We start from the raw sequence: 19,726 nt of genomic DNA, 5'->3' as shown, positions 1-19,726 counted from the left end.
CATATTTTAATTAAAAAACAAGAATTTAAACTTTTTAATACAGTTTACTCATTTTATTTTTCTTAAATCTACAAAGGCACAGAAACACCTTTTACAGGGTAGACACCACTTAATATTTTTAATCAAAGCCAACAACGATATTGTAATGGATTTATTCAGTAAATTTACTTCACGTCACAGACCATATTGTTACTGATGTGCTTATTTAAACATTTTATTTTTCCAGGTAGATCAGACACAAACTGGTAGTAGTAACATTTAGCTTTTTATAGTTCCATACACTTCATATTAGGTTAAAATATCACCTCAGTAATGTGTTTGTGTCATTACTTGGAGCCTGTTGAGATCTCTCTCTCTCTTGTCCAGATGACATTCCCGCTCTGTTTGCCCACAAGACCGGAATTTTCTCCAAGCTCAGTGGTCCTTTTGCTGCTTCATGGTGCTTTTCAGTCCACAAATGAATTAGAAAAAGCATATGAGTGAACAGTTGACCTGAAAGATTTCACAGAGACAGTTTTATATTTAGTTGAGAGTGTGCAATGTAAATGAGTAGATTTACCTCAAACCATACAGTACTACACTTTTGTATAAAATGTAATGGCTTTATAACAGTTATACATTAATGAAAATAATGGTCAAATCATGTAGGTATATTTGTAGGTATAGCAAAAGTAATTTTGAACTCCACAGAAGTAAATGCACTCGTATGAGAGGTCTTACCGCATTGAAACGCCCGATCGATGCTGAAAGAGTTTGCAAACATTCAGCAATGTCTTAATGTTTTTGTGCTAATAATAAAAACCCTTCTTCTTCTACTACTAAACAAATTCCCTTTCTATTTTCAGTGGATTGTCACAACAACAGGGAGAATCACATGAAGATGTGGCAGAAATGTAGGACAAAGAAAAGAGCAGAGAAAAATAAATCCGGTACATTAACCGATCGATGCGCAGTCGATGCTCGTACGAGTACTCACAGAAGCTTATGCGTTTGACTGCGGCCTTTAAAAATCATTATTCATATCGAGGCATATTCTTTTATTGTAACACATTATTTACTAAAAAAAGTAAACACGTCCTTCCAAAAGGTCCTTAGCTTTGATAAAAAGCAGAAAGTCTGGCTCCTTGAAGAGTCAGATTCACCAGTCGAACACAAGAGCCCTACAGCAAGCTGTGCATTTGGTCCTGCATGGTGGGCTTAAATCAATACACATTAACAGGTTAAAAGAAATGGGAGAGAGGGGCCGCGTTTACGTGCCGCATCTCAATAATATCGACGGGAATGTGGAATTATATTTGTAAGAAAGAGCCAGAGAAAAGCCTGAGAGCTGCTCTGTTGTATTGATGGGCTTTTGCTCTTTGCCAGAGAGGAAGCACTTTCCAGCCCTCACTTTAATCTGAACAGGTCTGATGGGACTCGAGTATGAAGACTTCAGAGCCGGCTGCAGAAAAAAGCAACCCGGCTTTCTTTGCATAATGACGGAGAGGCGAAGGAAAATATGAGCGCGGAAAGAGAAAGAGTCAGAATGATAAAACCAAACGAACAAAAACCTCGGAAAACCAACAAAGCAGAATGAAAGTGTCAGTATTGTGAGATGACCAAACTGGAAGCTGATAAGAGACGTCCGTTCTCGCTGATGAGCGCTATTGTGTGTTACCGATTCACCCGTATGCCTGTAAGTACATGAAGAGAGATTTGAAAAGTGCTCTTGCTAAAAGCAGAAGATGCATGCGGGCAATAATGTTTGAACTCATCAGATTCTTTTGAAAGCAACAGGATTTTTTTTATCCGTTTCTAAATGTGGAACGTAAGGTTTCCTTTAAAAACATAACCTTTCAAAGAGGGTTTTCAGGGCATTTTCAGAGTTGACACATGAAGAGAACAGTATATATACACAGATATATAGGCCAATAATTTGTATAGGCTGGTAATAACCATCGGCTGATTGTTTGAAAATAATCTGCCGATTATTCCCGTTAATTGAAAGAAAGTGGGAAATGCATTGAATTGTGCTGTGTGTATGAATAAATTTTAATAACACTTTAATAAAACTTAATTTCTTCTTGACTGAACAAAGAAAGACATCAACATTTTGGATGACATGGGGGTGAGTAAATTATCAGATTTTTTTTAAGAAAGTGGAGTAATGCTTTAATTCTAAATATTTAAGAAATAAACATTTTAATATTCAGATTTTACTGTAGTATATGCGAGTTAAAAATGTAATTTGAGTAAATGGTTGGTTTATAACTAAGACCAAGTTCTTCCACGGTTTCACCAAACTAAGTTCTTCCAGGGTTAAGAACTTAGGTATGGTGCTCGACAGCAATTTATCCTTCGACAGTCATATCTCCAACATCTGCCGCACAGCATTCTTCCATCTTAGAGATATCTCAAAAACATGCCATATGCTATCTAACACAGAGAAGCTTATTCACGCTTTTATGACCTCTAGAATAGACTATTGTAACTCGTTACTCGGGGGATGTCACGCAAATCAGGTAAACGCCACTGCAAGAGTGCTTACTCGATCTAAAAAGTATGACCACATTAGTCCAATCTTGGCATCTTTACACTGGCTGCCAGTCAAATATCACATAAATTTAAAATATTACTAATCACCTACAAAGCCTTAAATGGCCTAGCACCCTCGTATCTTAAAGAATTACTATCAGAATACAATCCATCGCGTACACTGCACTCACAAAATTCTGGACAATTAATTATCCCTAGAATATCAAAAGTGTCTAAAGGTGGTAGATCCTTTTCATATCTAGCCCCTAAGCTCTGAAATGATTTACCAAATAATGTTTGAGTATCAGACACAGTCGAGCAATTTAAGTCTAAACTTAAGATAGTCTTCTTTAACAAAGCATTCACATAAAATGTCAAGTAAATGTACCTATCCCACAATAGTTAGTTTGTCCAGAACAAAGCATTAACATAGCTCATCTGGGTAATATACTTATGCCGCAATATTTAGCCTGTCTGGAACCGAATGGATTTTAAACCACAATATTGTATGACACTTACATTACATGCGAACGGCCCCTACACTAATAGAATTCTGTTTTTGTCTCCCTGTCTCGTCCTCAACCCTGAGGACAATGAGACAAACAGACCCAGTTCCTGCTGCTGTGAAGTTCATCACACCACTGATCTACTGGCTGTCCTTCAACGTGATGCCCAGCCGATGCCTGACCAACGACCTCCAGCTGAACCAGTTTAATCCGCTTACCCATTTCATATCCCAATTGTGTTTATGTATCTCTCTCAAGGGTTTTTCTTTTCCTATAGGAGTTTTCTCACAGGGTTTTTCTCCTAGGGTTTTTTTCATCCCCTGGAGAGTCAGCCAACATTGGCTTAACTTAGCACTTTCCTGTATAGGTGTATTATTACCACGCTCACTTGTACGGTTTATTCTTAGCCGCTGTATTCTTCTTCTTATATTATCTATCGATTTTTCAGTGTTTTCCCCTACATCTATTCATGTAAAGCTGCTTTGAAACAATAAACAATTGTGAAAAGCGCTATATAAATAAAATTGAATTGAACCAATAATTTGTTGAAAAAGAGAGAATAAAGTTTTTATTTGCATTTCTTGTCATTAATTATTAATTGAACACCCTGGGGTCGAAAAACGCGAGGGAACGTTTTGACAGGTTGTTTTCTTATTAACTTAAAATACTCCATCATTTATAATCATACACTTATGTGTAAGACATCATTTGAAACTATGAAGGGTCTACATTTATTTATGTACATTCACCATAACAACAAATCTTGTGCATTTGACAAATAAAGAAAATAAACAGGGTGCACTGCCAAGAAAGTGTAAACCACAAATTTTTTACTATTTTAATTTGTAAGAATTCATATGAAGAAGTCGTACAAAACGTACGATTATAAAAAAACATAATAACAAATCCCCACCACTAACTCCGCCCCTAACCCAAACTTCACAGGGGTTAATCATACAAAATCTTTAAAAAAACCCTTATGATTGTGGTTGTACAAATTAATACAAATTAGCCACCTCGTAAAAATAAATACACAATATGATGAGATAGCGTTGGGTACAATCACCAAACTATCGGTACCAGTTAACGAATCGACACACATCACTCCTAATAATCGGTTATTGGTGTGCATCTCTACTAATTTTATACATAATAATCAATGCTATTTATACTTAAAACACATATTTTGATACACTTGCTATTCTTTCAGAAGCCCCTCAGCAACGATTATTTTACAAATCAACAACGATCCCAGCCGGCATTTCAACGTCAAGGACACGGTTGACTCAACATTGAATTACCATTTGATTTTGCAAATCAACGTTGATATATCGCATTTTTTTAACGCCTCACTTTCTACATGGGTGAATTAAAGTCTTTGCGTCAACGGCAAATTAACATCGAAACATGTATTGATTTGGCAAATGAATCAACATTGATATCGCGCTTAGCATTAACCACTGTTTCAATGTTATATCATTGTTGAACAAACACATTCACATTGATTTTTAAGCATTTTATTAACCTTTTGCAACTGTTTAGAATAAATTGTTGTATCAACGTTAAATCAAGAACTGGCATTATTTCAACCATATTTTAACGTTAAAGGTTGGTCATATGCCTGCTGGGATTAATTCCAAACATCATAATCTGTCTTCTTACGGTCTGAGTCCTACAGTGTAATAGTCAAAATATTACACACATATTAAGCTTTTTTATTGACACTTCCATTGGAACCCATGACCTTTTGGGCTGCTATTACAATGCTCTACCAGTAAGCAATACAGGATGATTATCTATTGTTCTTTATATCCACAAATCTATACATCCACACATTAAGCCTAACTATACAAGGATTTGTTAGCACAGACTAGTTTTGCTAGCTATTACTGTGGTAAAAACACTTCATCCTTAAAAGTTCAAAATGTACAAAAATGCCACAGTGATGTTAAAACCTAAACTATTAGATTTGTTATTTGGTGTGAGACCCTAAGGGACGGCTCTGGAGGGCCAGTGGGGTGGTAAATAGACCATGTGATGTGGCAAGGAACCCGGTAACCCCCATTGGGAAAAGACCCCACTCGACTGCACTCTGATACCCGTCCTCGCTTCATTGCCCATCAGACCCTCAGCATTCCTCCAAACCATTCCTACTAAACCGCTACACACAAATACGGCATCATGGCACAGGACAAACATGCTGGCCTTTAGGGACCAGCTTACGTGCACATAAGACAACAGTACAGGGTCACCGCTCAAGCCCACCGGCTGACCCACAACTGTTAGCTGTCTGTTAGCATTAGGGCAGCTGTGGGTGCATGAAGGTTAATCTTTTGATTTCTGTTGGGGGTTCTGGATTCTGTGACCTGCTCCGAACACACAAAACCAGCCACCTGTAGACTGGAACGCACAGGTCACTAAAAAGCCACGGTACTTTTAGCCTACTTTTTTGTAAATGGATGCTACAGTGGTCCTGATTTAAGATGACAAAGATGAAAACAAATGTGCCTCCTGAATATAAAAATCGAGCACAAAGAGACATAGGGTCGAGGCTTTGCTCCTGTGGGATTATTATGGGCAGTATTACACGGAGCCACGCTGTGCTTACATCAGTTAAAGAAGAGTAAAATAACCAGGATTATACATTTGAACCGTGAGTGCTGTCAGACTCCAAACACTTTCATGTGAAATCCTATGAGTAAGTTCATTTTCTACTGTAGATAACGGTGAGTTGCATCCATAGTCGCAGGACAAAGCAATGTAATGAATTTGCTGATATTAAGGTTGTTTTCATAGAAAAGCTTATGGCTTCCTGTGCCATTATCACCTTCTGCTTGTTGTAAAGTTACAGATCTTGGTGTGAAACGACACAGCAGACAAGACAAACAAATAACAGAAAAACATCAGGAAGCCCGTTGATACTCATTAAAAACAAACTTTATGAGGAAAAATCTGCAGCTCAGCAGAGGAAACCTTGAGATTCTTTCATTAAACCTCCATGTTTATTCATTATTGCTGCTTACACTTCCAGCGTGAGCTGAGAACAATAAACTGATATACAACACAATCTTTTCTTTTTATAAACAAACAAAGCAACATTGTGTGGAGAAGATGTGTTTGTTTAATAGTGACATTGTACACATTGACTAATCAACTCCTTGTTTGCAGTTCTGAGCAGTTCTTCTTTTAAGCTGTTATATTGCAAACAAACTTCAAAACCAAACTCAAGGACTGAAGTTAAACTTCAAAAGTAGGTTGTTTGTTTATTTGAAGAATATGGTTCCAAAACATGATAAAAAACCTTTTCTTTAAAATAGTGAAATCTGTATTGTATCAGGTCATTATTAAAAAATAAGTTCTTCATTTTACACAAAATCCCATTTTCTTTTTTTCCAAACCAAGACAAACGTCAGTCCTCCTTCTCTGCAGAATGCAATAAATCTGTTTAACCAATCACAGCGCACCATTCCACGCATTTATTTGCTTATCAAGTTAAAAAAGTTTACACAACAAATAAAATAAGAAACTTTGGTATTTTTCATATACATACAGTAAAGGGCCCTATTTTAACGATCTGAAACGCAAGTGCGAAGCGCAATGCGCAAGTGACTTTGTGGGCGGATCTTGGGCGCTGTTGCTATTTTCCCGGCGGGAGAAATAACTCTTGCGCCGGGCGCAAATCAATAACAGGTTGGTCTGAAGTAGGTTCATTATTCATAGGTGTGGTTTGGGCGTAACGTCAAATAAACCAATCAGAACGCTATCCAATATTCCCTTTAAACGCAAGGGCGCAAGTTCCATGGCGGGTTGCTATTATTATGACGGATTTACCAGGCGCACGTCAGGAGCGGTTCACAGCCGAGGAGACCGACGTTCTTGTAAGAGCAGTCAAAGGCAGAGAAGTTGTTTTGTATGGGGATAGGAGAAACCCGCCCAAATCAGCGTAGGTTAAACAGGCGTGAGAGGAAATAGCCACAGTCTCATCAGCTGGCATCCCCATCGTTGCGCCAAGTGCTACAATGATGTCAGGAGACAGGAGAATCCCAAGCTTGCCAGCATAAATCTGGCACGCCGTGTAACGGGAGGTGGATCTGCCTCTACACAGGACCTGACGCCAGCAGAGGACATCGCTGCGTCCACCCTCACTGCTGAAAGGGTTTGGGGGCTTTGAAATCGGACCCAAGAAACGCAAGCAAGGTCCAACCCCAAAGTACTCTTACAAATCAAGTTCATATACATTAAGGTTTCTTATGAAAACATTTTAAATATTATCTACATAAAATAAACGTAATACAGCCACACAACAAACTTATGAAAATATTTCAATCGTTATATGCATGAGAATTTTTTAACGCAGCCACACAATAAATAAAAACTATCACCACAATGCTCACCACAATGATTTCCCTTATCTCGTGTATTAATATTTTTTGTGTAACAATTTATGATTTTCAAAAATAACTGTTGCATCTGTGTAGATTAGATAAGCAAAGTGTGTGCGTGTTGTGCACGCTATACATTATGGTCAAGCATGCGCCCTTTAATTAGCATAATGAACAAAGCACAACACGCCATTGACTTTAAACAATTTTTGTTCTGGTTAGTGGCGCAATTGTTTTTTGAAACTGCAAAATAGCATCAGGGATGGTTTGCGCCGGAACACGCCTCTTTTTTGCGCTGAACCGCCTAGGGAGCGCAAGTTCATTCCCTAGTTTGCCGCAGTGCGTCTGTGGAGGGAAAAACCCGCTGTGCGCCGGTGCAAAATACGAATGATACATGCGTCACTGACAAAGTCAATTGCGCTGGGTGCAAGATAGGGCCCAATATTTCTGAATGGCATTATATCAGGATTAGTGGATTTAAACAATTTGATGATCATATACACTCCCAGTCAAAAGTTTAGAAACGCTTAATTGAAATGTTAAATATGATCTTAAAAATCATTTAATCGGAAGGTGTGTGGTTAAATGCTTGAAATTACTTTTGAAGACAAAAATATAGCAGTGCCAAACAGACTAATTCTGGTTATTAAAAACTACAATTTTATTTTAGAATAAAAACATTAAAGGAAAAGGCGTCACTAAGAGCTCAGATTAAATGTGAACTCCTACAATATTCTTTAAAAATCATCCTGAAATTTGGTAAAATTTCAAGAAGCTTTAAATCAAAAATAGCACAGGTACAGTTTTGCAATTTCTAAGCAAAGGGTGACTGCACTTTAGATGATAAGATAACAGATTTTTAATTTATTTTGGATGCTTTTAGTCACCAACATAATTCCAGTTACATTTGTGTTGTGCCATAGACTTTATTTTTATTATTTTGTAATGTGGAAAAAAATATAAATGAAGAACGAGTAAGTGTTTCTAAACATCTGACCGGCAGTGTAGTGCTGAGAGGATTCAGTTAATATCATTATCTCATTTTTGATGGAGATGGCATTAAGTGGCTTTTGCATTTGAGCTCTTCATATAGACCTGAAAGTTTTGGTCCCCCCAATGTTCAAGACGTGGTTATGGCTTTGACTTCAACACTGGAAACACAAACCATGGTGACAATCATCAAATATCATTCTTAAAAAAAACTCTGAATACTAAAGATAAGTAACTGAGACAGCATAAATAAATCAAGCAATCACTAAAACGGTCATTACACTACTGAAATGAACTTTAAAAACCCCTGCTTAATGTAAAACTGTTTGGATATTTTAAAAAAAACACATCCAGGATGCAAACAAAACACTGAACTGAATTCAGATCTAAATTCCATTGAATGTGAATGGAGAAAACTGCAGTTTGAATGTAAAAAAACTGGAGTGGTTTGTGTGATGGAGGACAACAGACCCACACTAATGCACCAACTAAGCTTTATTACTATAGTTTAGGGAAAAATGTGGGCCAATCCGAGCACCTCAGGTTCACTTTAAAGACGCTACATTTCCAAAATCTGATGCTTCAGTTAAATTGCCAAAACTTTGTTTAACTGCAAAAGTAAAAGACAGAAATTACGGGAAAAAAACGCGACTGAACTGTGGCACGGCATTCACATGTACAATGGTCAAAGAAAAGACAATTTTCAACAGAGGCGTGATTTTAAAGTTGCCTCTAACTGGCTGTGAAGTGTGGAGAGGAGAGACAGACTATGGGTATCACAGTTCACTCATTAGGAGAAGAGAACCTTTATTTAAAGCGACTTGCAAAGCTCTTTGAGCGGGACAGACATATTTACATTTAAAAGATCTAAAGTGGCTGACTGCAGCTTCCTCCATCCTTAATTGCGGCTTCAGTTTTCCATGAATGTATCCGCTTCATTGCTGCTCTCATTAACTGGCAAAGACAAGCCTGTGCGCACACACGCGTACATACATACTTCATCTCTATCAATTTCCATCCCTCCATCTGCTTTACCTCTAGGAGTGTGACAAGACCACAACAAGCTGGCAAGAGTAGCACGGAAAGACACAAACAATCCAACAGGGATTAACATCTAATCCTGTTTGCACCTTTATCCCGACTGCATCTTAAGGTGGTGGTGGGGGGGGTCGCACTCCCTGACAGCGGATTAAACAGACTTTCCTTCATCTAGTTACGGATGGACTTTGGTAAATTAGCCGAACGGAGTGATTGCTTTCTGCAATCTCTCGCCTGACTTTAAGACTCTGATACAACGCAAACAAGGCGAGTTGTTGGATAATGAGGGTGGTGTGAGGTTTGAAATGCAGATACAGGTTATGCAGCGCTCTTTGTTCATGACGATCAAACGCTGTGAGCTGGAGGCTTAAGGATGTGTTAATGCTTATTTAAAGAGTAAAAACATGCAATACAAAAAGATACCATTTAAAAAATGTATAAAACGTAGAGCGCAAGCGCTAAAATCTGATTGGATGAGCCATGTTCAAAGCCATTGCAAACTGTCTGATATATGCACAACACACATCGATATTAGTAAGTAATGAACTACCATTCAAAACATTTTCAAGCTTTAGGTCTGAATGTTTGCTACAATAGTTGATAATTAATTCTTAAATATTTATTTATGTGTTTCATATATGTTATTATACTGCAAATACGTGTGCAATTCCAGCATTATGCATGTGACATTTGCAGTAAAAACTTGAAATTTAAGTTCTCAGAGAATGCATTTATTACCAATATACTGTACTGAAGGATCAAAATACGCACATCCAAAACAACCAGGTGCAAGATCAAAGGACGAATCAAAAAATAGAAAAAAGATCTGCACACTGTAATAAAAACGTTGCTGCTTTTCAACTTTTTGAAATAAAGGGAACATTACAGTGTGGCAGATCTATTTTTTTAATTATATTGAACCATCTGTTTATATTTTCCTAAACCTTTGAGTCCAGACATCAGAAAAAATATCAGTCTATTTAAGACTTTCAAACATGCATCATATACGTAAGGGATAATGTAGAGGCAGCCGGTAGTTATCGGGAAATAAGCCCCGACAGTGTGATCAGGACCCGACGCGAAGCTTATTACACGGCTACTTGCCACATAAGAAAAAAAACTGGACATGAATATGAATTTGAAACATTTTATTGGCATATTTATTTTAAATTAACATTTTTATCCTTTCGCAAAACTTTGCACAGATGCATAAAATGATCGTAATACCTTATTAAGATCCTCTGCTTCATACTTGTCTGTCTCCATTTTTTTCTCTTTTAGCCCGTCTTTGAGAAGTTTTAATGCCCATCCTGTGTTTTTTTGTGTGTGGGCTTCGTAGCTGTCATGCTCTATTTTGTCAAGTTCAGTCTCAGTAAGCTCTCTGTGTCTTGTCGTTGTTCGTTCTTCTATCCACTGTTTAAATGTTTTTTTTTTCTGTACATGTTAAAATTAATGTCAAAATGTTGTGGTTGTACAGTGTTTGTCACAAGATGGCGCCAAACAGTAATCTTTATTGGCGCGGAGCGATTTTAATCGTACAAGTAGTACCGGCTATGCGTTATTACTTTGGAGCGGTTATTATTTGAAAAGAACGAACCTGCAAATGTCTCAACTGACCAATCAGAATCAAGCATTTCAGAGCGCCGTGTAATATATATATTACACAAGTTTTTAGGAGACAACATAATTTGTCGGAATTCTGTAAATTAAAACGCACAATAATACCCAACAAATAGAAAAGGGACGACTCCTCAAGGAACATTTAATATTTATTTTATTTACATTTTTGTATGCACATTTATGAGGAATGAAAATATGACAATTCTGAAATTAGCACTTAAAGTAATTAACAATGGAACATAAAAAATGCTTTAAAAACTTTGCATTGGTATTTAAACCAGCAAATATTGACATCTAAGATATCAGTATGGATAAAAACTTTGGGTAAAAACTTTACTTTTTATAATGTGCATGGAATTGCCCATACCAACCCAGTCTCACCCCATACTTGTATATAAATGTTTAATTTTTTGCATAATAAAACATTATAAAAAATATATATACTTTTTATCATTAACTTTAAACATCAGTAAATTGGTCTGATAGTTACATTGATTTTACCATGGTAAAGAGGGGCTCTGCCTAACGTCTCTTAACCTTTGTGATTGTATACATTTATTAAAAAATCAATTCTATTAATTTTTCATTCAATTCACTTCACTTCACTTCAATTATATTATATTATATTATATTATATTATATTATATTATATTATATTATATTATATTCTAGACATATATTATCATAACTGACGTCCATATGAACAGATTGGCGATGAGCTCTGATCCCTGAAAGCATCATAGCACAACACTGCCATGGCTTATTGATCCCACACAGACTGAGTTTGTCCCTCAACACCGCGACAATACCAAACACAAACACGCACTCACACATTGCATCTCTCTCTTTCAAAGCTTTTTTCCCCTAATCTGGTTCAACCCATGCATCTATACCAAACCTTAACAAAGCTGTAGGCATTATTAGATTTAAAGTGAAAATGATTTGGCCTTTCTATCAGTAGTCCAACCTAAAATATCAGTTTGAAAAGTTTAGTCCAACAAAACCTGTATGCACTCTGCTAACTCCAATGAGAACTTGAGGGGAATTGAATTAATACTGACATTAGAAATCTTCACACCAGTTGACAGAAAAAATAAAATTAAGTTGTTTTATAACCCATTGTATACGCACACAAACACATCTTTATACTAACAGCACTCACAATAAAAAGATGATAGAGAGTCAATTAAACAACTCCAGTCAACTAAGGCTGGATATACACTTACTTAATACCCAATTCTAACTTGCAGACTATCCAATTTTTTTGGTGATCTGCTTACATTCTCTTTTACACGATACACTCCACAAAACAAATGCTGCTAATAGCACTAAAAGTGGTTCTTGGCTCGTAATCATAGAGGAACCATTCAGTGCCACTGAAAAAAAACTTCTGTACATCGGTTGCACATGATTCAATTAGTTTTTCTTAAAATGAAATTAACATACATTTTAATTTATTTATTTTTAAGAAAACTTGATTCAATCATGTTGAACTGGTGTAGATAATAAAATTATGTAGATCCAACAATTAAAAAAAATCATCAAGTGTAGCACTCTGAAGAACCATACTGGGGTCATATAGCACAATATGGTTCTACACAGGTGCCACACAGGTACTTAATCGGTGCTATATGGAACTTAAAATGGTTCCTCTATGATTACGAGCCAAAAACCACTTTTAAACCATTTAGCACCGTTTGTTTTTAGAGTGTAGACATAATGACCTGGGACTGCATAAGCTGTAAAGGCAGTAAAATGACCCCAACGTCACGTTGTCTGATGTTCAAATACATCCGATTCATATCCTATTATGAAACAGGCCTGAAACTGATCTGAGAATATCAGAATCCATGCCTTTTTATTTCATCTTACATGCTCGTATCTGTTAGCCTGGTTAAAACCAGACCATTATCAGTAGTAACTGAGTTATGGTCTGGCAAAGCTTCATAGACAAATCATTTCCAAAGGGGCGTCTCCAACGCTTGTCTTTAAAATGCCTCTGTGTCCAATTGGATAGACCTAAAACCAATCAGAGCCATGAAGGAGATGATGTATAAAGAGCTATATCAGACTTTTTTAGATATGAAGGCTTTGAGTGTTGTTCTATGGTCGGGTTTTAACAAAAAGGAAAAGTTTAAATCTCTTAAAACAGACGCGATAGCTGATTCGAACGAGTGATGTTCCACCGCAGCATCCATCTTTGTAATGTACAAAATCTGCTTCAACGTCACTGCGCTGTCGTCATTGTGTAAAGCCCGCCCCAACGTTTCTGATTGGTGCAGCGATTTCTCGGCATTAGAAATGGCCTTGAATGGCCTCTTTGCCAGACTACTTGCAGAGCAAATCTAAATTTGCCGGAAGTTGTCTGGGTTTCCCCAGGCTACGTATCTGTGCCACATAGGAGAAAATTGCACTAACCTGTATGAATGTCTTTGGAAGATATTTTAAGCAATGTCTGTAACCAAACCGTTTTTTGGGCACCACTGACTTCCATTATATTTATGTTTCCTATACTATTATAGAAGTCAATGGTTCTTGCTTGATTAAAAATATATTCTTTGTGTTAGCAAAACAAAGAAATTATACCGGTTTGTATAGCACGTGAGTAAATGATAAAAAATATTTTTTGGGTGAACTATACCTTTAATTTCGTCTTTACACAACACAAATCATGGCTCACCTGAACAAACTCCACTCCATCTCTCACAGTTCACTGCACAGCCAATTGGGGATGCCTGTTTTACCTCTGACCTTTAGCTGATTGGCCCTCATTATCACATGATGTGCGGTTCCTGTAAATAATTTTTTTTTATTTTAATCCAGAAAATCTGCATAGAACACAACCAGCATTAACAGTAAGAAAGATTTCCTATTCTGAACACAAACAAGCAAACAGAAAAAATGATACGTTAATGGATTTTCCAGAATCCACATCTTTAAACAACAGTGACAACATGCACCAAAGAGATCATTTCATTTACACTCATAAGAGATTCGGACAAAACTGGATTGGTTTGCTGAATGCCGAGATGCTGAATGATTTGCATTATCGGATAACACGCGGCGGGTACACGAGGTGACCCATCCATCTTAGGTCTTTATTTATGCTCTGTCTGAAATGACAGATGAATGTTCCTCCCTGTATCAGCTATGCTTCACCGTTTGTCACCTGACTCCTACCGTAACCTCCTCTTTATCATCCTCTCCTCTGGAAAACTAGAATATTAAAATGTCAATTTGGAAAAACACTGATGAAGGGTCTTCATCAAGATGTAGAAACATCTGGTAATTATACTTCAAAATGCATCTCAGGAAAGGCTTGTAGATATCTGTCAGCGAGACAATAACTTACCGCAGTTTAATAACAAGCGTGGGAAGAATTCAAAGGAAATATCATTTGTCATAAAACCTCCTGGTGCTTTCTGGATGCGAGAAGGCATCCCGCTTGAAAGAGACTAATAGTTATATAACAAAGATTCACAACTGGCTGTCTTTTCCCTACACCCCTTCTCATACCTTCTTCCTGTAGACACATGCTTCACGTTCGTCTTTCCCTTTCGCTTGCCGGCGAGAGACAGTAATAGAAGTGAACGCTTTAAAACTTTAGTAGTCGACGCTGCGTGCCACATGCCGTTTCAGTAGCGGCGCGCTGTGGATTTATGACTTATGACATGCGCATATTTAATTTGTAACCCTACACTTCCTGTTGCTCGTGGCTCGCTTCAGAACCGCAGGCCTCGTACGGTTCGGAGGGGTCAGGGGTTAAGTAAAGCAGGGGAAGCGCTGGATGACGGGGGCTCTCGTCGGCGAACTCTTAAGAGTTTGGACGCAACGTTCCCGAGTTCAAAGGTTTAGCTGTGATTTTCGGCAGGAGGCCATCGCAGGAGGTTGTAAAGAGGAAAGAAGAGAGGAGAGCATCCTGCTAGCGTTTGATTCGGGCGATGTTTTAGAAAGTTACAACCGGGATCTTCTTACAAGCGCTCTTTCTCTGTGACTCTGTGTCTATAGAGCGTGACACCTTTACATCCACATGGCCCATGAACCCCTGGGGACCAGTTACAGAGGACGGTAACATGCCCCACTGGCTCCTCTGTGGCGCGCCGTCTTGTGTAAACATATAAGTTTATTTAGTGTGAAGGGCCTGTGGTGTTCTGTGCTTTCGCCCCAGTAGGGACACTTCATAAAGTCTTGTCTTCACTCACAAGACGACACATCACACATGACAGGAGAATAAACATCTCAAACCACGACAACCACGATTGATCTACTGCAGGTAAATCTGGAAATCTCCTAGCTGATGGTCATGAGGATTTACAGTAAATGTGATGTACACTAAAATTTTTTTTGAAAAATACTCAAGTGTGATATATTTCATTATTACACGACTCGTTGGAATGCTTGATTCTGATTGGCCAGTGACATTTGCTGACTTGTTATTCCCAGTTAACAACCACTCAAAACTATTAATTCAATTCAATTAAAAAAATGAGAAAACACAGAAAAATCAGTGGACAACATATAGTAAGCAGCAGAGTACAGCGGCTAAGATTAAATCATACTTGCGAGCGTAGTAATAATGTAACGTATAGAAGAGGGTGCTAAGTTAAAGGATTAGTCAATTTTCTTAAAAAAAATCCAGATATTTACTCACTACCATGTCGTCAAAAATGTTGATGTCTTTCTTTGTTCAATCGAGAAGAAATTATGTTTTCTCATTTTAATGGACTTTAATGGACCCCAACACTTAACAGTTTTAATGCAGCTTAGAATGGCAGTTTCAAAGGACTCTAAATGATCCCAAACAAGGCATAAGGGTCTTATCTAGCGAAATGATTGTCATTTTTTGCAAGAACAATAAAAAAGATGCACTTTTAAACCACATCTTCTCTTCTTCCTCCGGCTGTGTGAAGAGCCAGCGCGACCTCACGTAATTGCGTAATGACGTCGAAAGTTCACATGTTACATATGAAATGCACCATTTTAAACAATAAACTGACACAAAGACATGAATTATTATCATTCGACATACAACAACATCAGAACGGTCCTCTTTCTTGTACTTTTGATACGTCATCCGTGACTTTTTGATGTGATGACGTATTGCGCGAGGTTGGCTGGCGCGTCACAGGACTGGAGGAAGAAGAGAAGCTGTGGTATAAAACTGTATATTTTTTATTTTTCTTGCCAAAAATGACCATCGTTTCACTAGATAAGACCCTTATGCCTCGTTTGGGATCGTTAGGGTCCTTTGAAACTTCAATTTTAAACTGCATTAAAACTAATAAGTGTTGGGTTCTATTAAAGTCCATTAAAATGAGAAAATCCTGGAATGTTTTCCTCAAAAAACATAATTTCTTCTCTTCTGAACAAAGAAAGACATCAACATTTTGGATGACCTGGTGGTGAGTAAATTATCTGGATTAATTTTTTAAGAAAATGGACTAATCCTTTAAGCCCATGTCAGCTGACTCCATAGGGGTTGAAAAAAACTAATAACACACGGTTACCTGGATGCTGCAAATTATTTTGACAGGTACAGTTTAATATTACATACAAATTTAATATGAATATGTCTTTTAATAACATTATATTATATATTTACACCAAATAGTGTGTTTTCGTGACATCGTCTTGTCTTATCTTGATTCAAAACTTATAAAATGGGTTTTCCTTGCGAAAGGTCTGCATTTGTTAAAATATAATGATAATGGTAATAACCATGTAATAAGTGGGAAAATGTACAGGATAATGTTCCAGATTTACCTTACTTAAAACACTATGGGGTGGTTTCCTGGACAGGGATTAGACAAGTCCTAGAATAAAATAAATTTAAGAGCGGTCCAAACTGAAAACAACTTGCACTTACATATCTTTAAATACATTAATGCCATTTGTTTACCCTCAAAATGCACACAAGTAATGTTTTTAGGAAGGCATGTTTGTTAAAACTAATTGTATTTCATAATTAAACTAAGGCCTAGTCCTGGTTTAAGATAATCCCTGTCCGGAAACCACCCCTTAAGAATCACCCACAAAAAAATTCCATATTGATCTGATCAGAATTAATTTTGAGTCTATTTTTGTGTCTCAGCGCTGTCTGTCTAATACATCAGTTAACCACTAGCCATTACAATATCATTGTAATCATTGTGAATACCACAACAACAACACTACTGATGTAAAGGTCAAAGGTCCTGCAAACAGCTGATGGGTGGGGAGCACACATGTAGCTATTGTTGCTTCCTAAAGATCAAAGGTCATCTTATTACTCGAGAGCCCAGCAGGTGTTTGACTGCAACGACAATTACGCAAAATTGAACAACACAATGAATCAAAATACTGGTGACATCTCTATAATCACAAAAGTTAATATATCAGTCTGGGAGCGAGACGATAGTATGTATGACCTGACTTGGTGATACAAAACAGTTTAATCATTTAAACTTAAAGAAATATTTCAGCCAATGTTTTCCTCACACTGAAGCCATTCTAGGTGTATATGAATTTCTAATTTCAGCCAAACACAGTCAATGTTATATTAAATAATATCCTGGCCCTTTTCAGCTTTACAGTGGTATTGAATAGTGCCCCACAGGGCTCTGAACCGGTTCAAGGAACGAAAACGAAAACCGGAAACGAACGAAATTTTAACAGGAACAAAAACGAAAACGAAAACAAAATCAATTTTAATCGTTCTGAACAGAAACGTTTATTTAAAATTACCATTAACCGGTTAATAACGTTATTTTATCGTTTTCTTTAATATTGTACTTATCAGTGACCAATCATGATTTGAACAGTACAACACGTGACTTTGACGCATCAAGCATGAGTGACTTTGACACATAGCGTGAGTGAAATGCCCGCGCAGCAGTCATCGAGTCTCCAGCCCGATAGCATTTGTCTTAAATAACCACAAAGCTACCCATCAAATGTTCAGAGGTATGTTTAAGTTAAAACTTGCTTGGAAATATGAAGATGCAAACTGTAACTCAAAAAAGCCAGGGGACTTATAACTTTTTAGATGGGTCGCCACCAAGAAATTCCTTTTCGTTATTATTTTTCTTACGACAAGCTGTCTTAACAAGTCTGTCTGCAATATTGAAGGATGTGGGGGAGAAGTACAGTAGCCGGGAATCACTGAGGTAACTTACAGAGGCACATTTAACATAAACATCCAGCAGAGTATGCTGCGGTTTCAACCAGAAAAAGACATGGTTGAAAACAGGTCGTTTTTTCAGCTGTTTATACTTAAAATGAATGCAGGTATTTCTTTTGTGGTTTTAACAATTAATGAAATGTTGAAGTTTAGTTATATCATGTGTTATGTTATTATTTTTGTGTGAAAATTAGTCTGGATGCATGCATTTGTTAAAGTATAGCCTGAATTAAAATAACGTTATTAACCGGTATTTTTTCTAAGTAAACCGTTTTCGGAACGTAAATGTTCAATGAGGAACGCAAAAACGGAAACGTTAAAATATCGATTCTGCTCGGAGTGAAACGATTGATAATTTTTTTCGTTTTTAAGCCCTGGTGCCCCATTTAAAGTTTCAAAAAACACATCATTTAGATATGTGAGTTGACCGGATAGGTTACAAAAATCAATCGCTTTCCTTCAGAAGACATCAAATAATGGGGCACTATCCAATCCCATTATAAAACTGAAAATACCTCTGACTGTGCATGGTAAATTCACAGAGAAAGCCGTTTCAAGTCTTTAAAGAGACCTAAAGTCCATTTTATTTGTGCAGTGCTTGTCGTAATTTAATTTACAGTACTTTTAACATGTTGTATGTCAGCTGCACTGACAGAGGCTCTATAATATGAGAACTGCTGATATCTGGACTGTGACTTGTGTTATGTCGTAAGTCAGTTTCTCTGGACTGTTTTAGATTGTGTCTGTGATTTACCTGTTGTCTTTCTCTTTAATGTCTTCCATCTGTTTGAGAAAAGCTGCGCTAACCAGAAGCAGGCCGGCGATGGAGAAACACAGACAGCCGCCGGCTGCAGTCTACAGGAAGTCTGTGTGCAGATCATTCAGAAAATGTTTGTGATGTCCAAATAAGCATTTATACACAAACAGATAATTTTTTTGAACTGAACTGTTTAATTTCCATTAGTGGCACCGAGCAGAACTACTGTACCGATTGACTTGTGTGCTGTTGTGGTGTGGAGAGGTGCTTGCTAGATGATTGCTTACTGAACAACTCGAAAAGCCCACCCCATCTCTATAAGATGTCCATTCCACAAAAAAAAAAAAAAAAAAAAAACTACACAAGTTGTACCAGCACTGCACCATAATACTGCCATGCAAAAGAATCAAAAGATGATATAACACCAATCTGCAGTGCATATTTCATCTGGGAAAGGCATCGTGGCACGAAAGGCCATGACAGATAAACCTCGTACAGTGGTTGCGAAGTTAGAAGAGAGATGCAGGGACCCAACTGTGCTGAGCAGACTGTGAAGACCTCCCCACCAAGCCCAACACGAGAGGAGGGCCCGATATTCACCCGCCCGCCATTGTGGAGCCACGGCAGGCACTTCCCCTATCCCAGCATGCAACAGACTCGGCTCACCAGGCTGAGAGGAGGGGAGGGAGTAGGCGTTCGCTCTCCAATGTGTATTCATTCATTCCTTTGAATTGCAGGTATAGTTTGTATTCTGCTTTTT

At 37.5% G+C, this 19,726-nt stretch overlaps 1 long non-coding RNA gene across 1 annotated transcript; it reads right to left on the bottom strand.

Annotated features, from left to right (window-relative positions):
• Nucleotides 1-267: 267 nt before the first annotated feature.
• Nucleotides 268-19,076, bottom strand: LOC135729980 (uncharacterized). The gene is made up of 3 exons (XR_010525825.1): nucleotides 18,964-19,076; nucleotides 13,731-13,842; nucleotides 268-492 (listed from the first exon to the last, which is right to left on the bottom strand). It is a non-coding gene; the product is annotated as an uncharacterized lncRNA (long non-coding RNA).
• Between the last annotated feature and the right edge of the window lie 650 nt (nucleotides 19,077-19,726).

This window comes from Paramisgurnus dabryanus, chromosome 11 (assembly GCF_030506205.2).
Source record: "Paramisgurnus dabryanus chromosome 11, PD_genome_1.1, whole genome shotgun sequence".
NCBI lineage: Eukaryota > Metazoa > Chordata > Actinopteri > Cypriniformes > Cobitidae > Paramisgurnus > Paramisgurnus dabryanus.
The sequence above is the reverse complement of the archived record's forward strand: the minus strand, read 5'-3'. Positions and strand labels throughout refer to the sequence as shown.